The sequence below is a fragment of the Kogia breviceps genome, chromosome 19, assembly GCF_026419965.1.
Source record: "Kogia breviceps isolate mKogBre1 chromosome 19, mKogBre1 haplotype 1, whole genome shotgun sequence".
Lineage (NCBI taxonomy): Eukaryota > Metazoa > Chordata > Mammalia > Artiodactyla > Physeteridae > Kogia > Kogia breviceps.
This window is the reverse complement of record NC_081328.1, coordinates 8,765,671-8,771,169: the sequence shown is the minus strand read 5'-3', so window position 1 is coordinate 8,771,169 and position 5,499 is coordinate 8,765,671.

Here is a 5,499-nt window from a genome sequence, read left to right as displayed (position 1 = left end):
AACAAAAGACCAGCAATTAGGAGCCCACCCTGACCCACCCACCCTGACCCACCCACCGGCGTCTGAGTTTCCACAAGAAGCAGCTGCTTATAGGAGCTCATTTTACGAGGGCTCTAAAACCTGTGAGTGCAGGGCAGGCTGGGAGGACGCGGTCCTGGTGCGCTGTGGCCCATGTGGCTCCATCCTGACTGTGGATTCCAAGCTGGCTCTTGGTCACGGAAGTGATGTTAAATAAAACCCAAGCACTGTGGGGGGAAAAAAAAAAAAAGAGGGTGTGGCAAGAAAACATTAGAACTTTATTTAGGGAATCCCCTGGCTGTCCAGTGGTTAGGACTCTGGGCTTTCACTGCTGAGGGCCTGGGTTCAATCCCTGGTGGGGAACTAAAGTCCCTCAAGCTGTGTGGCATGGCAAAACAAAAACAAAAACAAAAAACAAAGAAATAAAACAAAATACTTTATATATATTTTTATCCCTTTTCTTTAGATTTCTACTTGGGGATGTGTTTTAACATGTACATAATAGACTTGTACAGTGGTAAATGTGTGTTAGTGATCTATTGCTGTAAAATGATCACTCCAAAACTGAGCAATTTAAAACGAGGAATATTTATCATCTCACTCAGTTTCTGAGGGTCAGGAATCTGGGTGCAGCTTAGCGGGTTAGTTCTGGCTCAGAGTCTCTCATGAGAGTGCAGTCAGGATGTGTATCCATGCTACAGTCATTTGAAGACTTGACTGAGACTGGAGGATCAGCTTCCAAGGTGACTCACTCACAAGACTGGCAAGTTAGTGCTGGCTGTTGGCAGGAGGTCTCAGCTCCTCACCACGTGGGCCCCTCCAGAGGGCTGCTTGAGTGTCCTTGCAACATGGCAGCTGGCTTCCCCCAGAGCAAATGATCGGAGAGCACAAGGTACAGGCTGCAATTTCTTTTATGACCTAGCCTCAGAAGTAACACTCCATCATCTCCACAGCATCCTAGGGGCTCCCCAGTGTGGAAAGGAACCACACAAGAGTGTGAATACAAGGAGGTGAGAATAATCAGGGGCCATCTTGAAGGCTGGCTGCCACAAGATGTACAGAATTATTAGATGAGTAAATATGCACCGGGGACACACAACCAGAAACACTGTACTGATGTTGGCACCTGAACAGCCAAGTTAAAGACTGACTACAGGGGCCCATGAAGAGTTGCAGGCAGGGCAGTGGTGAGGTCAGAGCTGTAAGCTGAACGATGGCCTGGCCTCGGGGTGGGTGCTGGGTCAAAGATGGGTCCCTGAGAGGCAGGGAGCTCTGTCAGGAGGCTGCTGAGTTGGTCTCAGTAAGAAAGTGTGAGGCTTGAGGCCAGAGGGGGAAGGTCACAGGGGCAGAACGTTGCAGAAGAATGGAGCTGACCTGGTGGCTGCTGAACACAGAGCGAAGCGGGGGACGGGGGCAAGGACAGCAGTGCACCTGACCAGGGTCCAGAAGGCTCCTGGAGACCAAAGAGATTTCTGGTTACACTGAAGGCAGGGTCTTGGGTGCTGCCCTGTGATGAGGCCACAGTGGAAAGCAAGCAGCCCAGGACGGAGTCCCCCCACCCCGTGGGGGAAGCAGAAGAAAGAGCCCCAGGAAGTGGGGGTGACCTTCAGGGCCAGCTCTGGGGACCCCAAGTGCCAGATTAAGGATGGTCAAGGAGAAAGGGGTCTGGGCCTCCTATCAGGGTGAGTCAGGAAGAAGGAAGTGCTTTTCTGGCAGGTAGAGGCAGGGCCTGGGCAGTTGGGGGACGGAGAAGGGGCTGGTGGGGAGAGGGGGCATGTGGACGCTGAGAAGGAAGGATGCCGACGGCCAGAGGTCCCCAAGAAGGATGCTAAGGGGGTGGAAAACTAGAGAAGCAGAAAGAACCTAAAGGCTGCTATCAGACAGATCTGAGTTCACCTTCTCTAGAAAGTGGGTTTAATGCCCATCTCAGAGCTACGTCAAGGTTAAATAAGATGAGGAGTGGAAAGCCCTTAGAACAGCGCCTGGCACGCACCAAGCGCTCTGTGCATGCTACCTATTTTTATTCTTATTCTTATTACTAGCAGCACAGCCAAGAGTTGAGTTACCTCCAGGGCCTCTGCATGAGGGGAAAGGGGCAAGGCTGGGTCAGGATGGCAGAGGAGGTCTCTCCCCAGATCCCAGAGCAACTTCCCCGGGGGCAGAACTGGGGCCCTGGGGTGTTGTCTGAGTTCAGACAGCCCCCTCCCCTTCTATGGAGGAGACCTGCGTCCTGAGCCCACACCTGCTCACACTTCTCTCTCAGAGCGCTTTTGACCTCGTGTTTGGAGTGGGTCCCAGACCCAGAGGGTTGGGATTCCACCTCGTGCCTCTCGGCACCCCTGTGGGCTGCAGAGTCATGTACCCAGCAGACCCGGCAGAAGAGGTGACAACAAATGGGCAGAAGGGGCGCAGAGAAGGCTCTGTGCTGACTTTCCAAAGAGGGTGACCCGTGGTTCCCCAAATGTAGCCGAGGCTGACTTGGGCTTGGGTGGAGATGAGACAGGGGAGGTTAGGGGGCTGCACTAGGGCTGCAGGGCTCAGCACCAGGAACGGCGGCAGAGAAAGAGGGGGCTCTGAGCAGGAAGGGGGAGACAGCCACTGCACACAAGTTTCAGATGCAAACTGATAAACCCACCCAGGAGCTTCTACATCCCCCCCCCCCGGGGCTGGGCGAGAACTCGCCCGTGTGGAGGGGCCACAGCGCCCCGTCTCCCACAGGCGCTCCCTCTCCTGGCTCCGTCCTCCCCAACCCCACTGTCTTTTGTGCTGGGACAGCCAGGATCCTGTGACCCAGGACCCTCTCTCCTCCTCTTTGCTACTTTTAGAGAGTGAAAATTTTAGAAAATTGTAAAACTCCAAAGATTTCCAAGTTTTATTTCACCTTCAAGTTTATCCAGTAACAGAAAACAATCGAGGTCAAGAGCAATAATCACTGCCACATTCTAACGTGTGCCAGGCAGTGTGCCAATGGCTTTACGTGTTTTTTTCCCTTTATTCCTCACAAGAATCCAACAAAGTAGTTAGTATTCCCATTTAACAGCCAGGGAAACAGGCTCAGAGGAGTTAAGCTCTTTGGCCAGTTGCAGTGACCCCACGCCTCTCATCTTGACCTCACGACCACCTCCTCCCTGGCTCTCTACTGCCCCCGACCATACCTCCTTCACCAGGACCCAGGGCAGCCAGCCGCTGCCCTCTTACGGCCCTCCTGCAGGACTTTTCCTGGCGTTTATAAAATCTACGTGAAGGCCTCAGGCCTTGCTGACTCCTCTGACCCATATCCTACTTATCTCCCTCCCCTGACCCTGCTCTACTCTGTGACCTCTTTCTGTCCACCAACATTACAAACTTCTTCCTCCTACTTTACATCCTTTCTCTGACACACTCCCCCACCCCAGGCTTCATCACAGTTCAAGCCTCAGCTCAGAGGTCGCTCCGAGAAGCAGCCTCCCTGACCACCCTGTCTAAACTAGCAAGGACACACACCCAGTGGTCACTTTCTTTCCTCAACAGCACCATCATTATCTTAAATTCCCTGCATTCCTTTACTTGCTACTCTCTGTCCCCACTGGGTGGACCCCCCAAGTTCCCTGAGGGCAGGGATACTGTGTTCCCAGCATTTCAAACACTGCCTGGCACCAAGGAAGATCCAAATTAGTATTTGTTGAAAAAAGTAAAGGGGGGTGAAGAGGAGCCAGGCTTTTTTAAAAAACTAATAAATTTAAAAATAAATAAAAGCGGGAAAAAAAAAAAAAGAGGATCAGGCTTTGAACTCCAGTCTGTGTGGGAACCCAGTGCGCCTACCACTCAAGCACGTGTGGTCCCCCTAAAGGAACAGGAAAGGGCTCTTTATAGATTTGGAAGAATACATCCCAGACGGCTAACATGCTTCCCTCTGAGGAGTATGTGGAATGAGATGGGGAAGGAACTTTCTTTTAACCACGCGTATTTCTATATTTATTTGCAGTTTTGTAAGGTACGTGTATCAGTGTTGTAACCTAAAACATAACGCATGCAGAACTAGGGGATTTTACCCCTTCTCAGTGAATTCTCCTTCACCCCTTAGATGCAGACGGGTTACCTGCACACACCTTCCTCAGCTCACAGCTTTCTCCCTTCAGCCGATGGCAGAGAATGTGAGCACAGCCTCAAACCATTTGCTCCTACGCAGAATCAAGCTAAAAGAAGGGTTATTGGAAATGGCGGTGCTTCTCCATCCGGCAAGACATCAGAATCACCTGGGACGTTTCCTGAAAGGCAGACACCCCATCCCACGCACCAGCCCCACCCCCACGCGCCAGCCCCGTCCCCAGGACTGGCCTCTGCTGGATAGAGTGCTGCTCAAAAACCAGCAGGGCGATCCAGAGAGGACCCCTGCTTTGAGGGCCACACCTCTGGGGATCTCCACCTCTAGCCTTGGATGTGGTCAGGCTAGGGCAGCACCCCCCAACCCTGCCCCCCAACGCTGCCCCTAGGGGTTGGTCTTTTCCATCCAACTCTCAGCTTTGGCAGGGGTGGCTACAAAATTGCCCTTTTGCACCGTTCAGGACTTAACCATCCCACCTCAGCCTTCCTCCCTGGGGTCCCTGAATGAGAGAGAGAAAGGGGTAGGTGGGATCCCCCAGCGGGTAACAGCAATGGCTCATCTATGCTGCGGTTGAGGCTGGTGTGAGGGGAGCCTGTCAAGCATATGAACAGTGGCAGAAGGGAAGCTGAGAACGATTATCTACAGAGCAGCATCTGAGAAACTTCAGTTAGGATTTAGGGCCCAGGAAAACCTGACTCCCTAAAAGAGCCAGACGTTTTTCTCCTTCATAACATACACAACATACATGTATATGTATGTTGTATATGTATGTAATGGACCATTTCCCTTTTGCCCTACCAGGAAACTCAGAAATCATATTTACCCTCATAGCTAATACATCTGTGTCTCCTATTTTTACCTTTGGTATCATGTTCTATTTTCCTACCCTTATTATTTGCAAAACTGCTTCAAATATTTCCTATAGAGATGGGGCAGACATAAAGAAATCCAATGAATATTCACACAGCATTTCTTATCGGCAAACCTCTCTGAAGGTCACTGCCAGAGCCCAGCTCTGTCCACGGCTCCGTGAACATGAACGAAGCGTCCTCACAATTTCCTTTAGAGACCATTGTGCTGCCCGACAGGACAGAGACAGCCCCGGGGAGTGGTCAGGGCTGCGCTACATTTGCAAGTCCTCTTTCTGGGTCTGTCAGTGACCTTGGACTGAGCTCCAGCCCCGCCCCACCCCACCCCCAGGCCCATTCTTCACTAACGACTCTGGAGCCTTGATTTGCAGGTTCCTCCAAGGCTCCTTTCAGGCCACTCTATCCTGTGCCGTGGGGGGTGCAGGGGGGGGTGGGGGAAGAAGGATCTGACCTTACCAGACCCATCCCTATGCTCCCACCCGGTCTCCCCCCTCACCCGGGGCCCAAATAACCAGGCCACACACCAGG